This window comes from Rhincodon typus, unplaced genomic scaffold (assembly GCF_021869965.1).
Source record: "Rhincodon typus isolate 14 unplaced genomic scaffold, sRhiTyp1.1 hic_rhity00000069, whole genome shotgun sequence".
Classification (NCBI taxonomy): domain Eukaryota; kingdom Metazoa; phylum Chordata; class Chondrichthyes; order Orectolobiformes; family Rhincodontidae; genus Rhincodon; species Rhincodon typus.
Window position 1 is genome coordinate 151928 of NW_025965707.1, and position 763 is coordinate 152690.

Below are 763 nucleotides of genomic sequence, written 5' to 3' on the forward strand. Positions count from 1 at the left end.
TTCATTCACGGAATTGAAATTCCACCAGAGGCCAGGCTGAGATTCGAATCCTTGTCTTCCCCAAAGCGTTAGCCTCTGAATGACCCAGTTTCCGCCCCCACCCACCTCGATCGAGCCTCCAGGCCGGAGACGAACGAGTGAATGAATGGATTCGTCTCCCATGGCCAACCCCTCCAGAGCTGGTCAGAGGCCCCCAACCTGACCTTAAACAGCCGGGGGGCTCGGGGATCCGTCCCCACGTCGATCACGTAGATCCTGGAGGAGATCAGCGAGGGCAGGATCAGCCGATTCCGCCGTTTGGAAGGGTCCCCATAGCAGCTGCTGCAAGCGTTCCAACCGGAATGGTGCAGCTCATCCCGAAGGTTGGGCATCGGCAGCCGGTGCAGCACCTATCAGGGAAAACATCCTGGTCATCGCTCTGATCTCCACTCCCCACTCCCTTCCCCCTCGTCACTAACCCCTCCCCCATCCCCCTACACCCCCTCCCTATCCCTGTCACCCCCCCAGCCCCCTACACCCCCTCCCTATCTCCGTCACCCCCTCCCTATGTGTAATTGCCCCTTGAAGCGAGCGTGTGGGCCTGGAGCCGTTTCAGAGGGCGGTCAACAGTCGTCCTGGTCATTGTTGGAGTCTGCAATGAGTTGTTAGCCCATACCAGGTCATGATGGCAAATTTCCTACCCCCCCCGCCTTCAGCCACCCCCAATGGGGGTATTAACCACAATCTATGACAGACCCCATCAACGATGGCTTGCCAACCCGGA

The 763-nt window shown here is 59.1% G+C and overlaps 1 protein-coding gene across 1 annotated transcript in view; it reads right to left on the reverse strand.

The window, feature by feature from the left end:
* Nucleotides 1–763, reverse strand: part of LOC125488221 (methanethiol oxidase-like) — a 7819-nt gene that overhangs the window by 3715 nt on the left and 3341 nt on the right. The gene's annotated exons all lie outside the window — the stretch shown is intronic.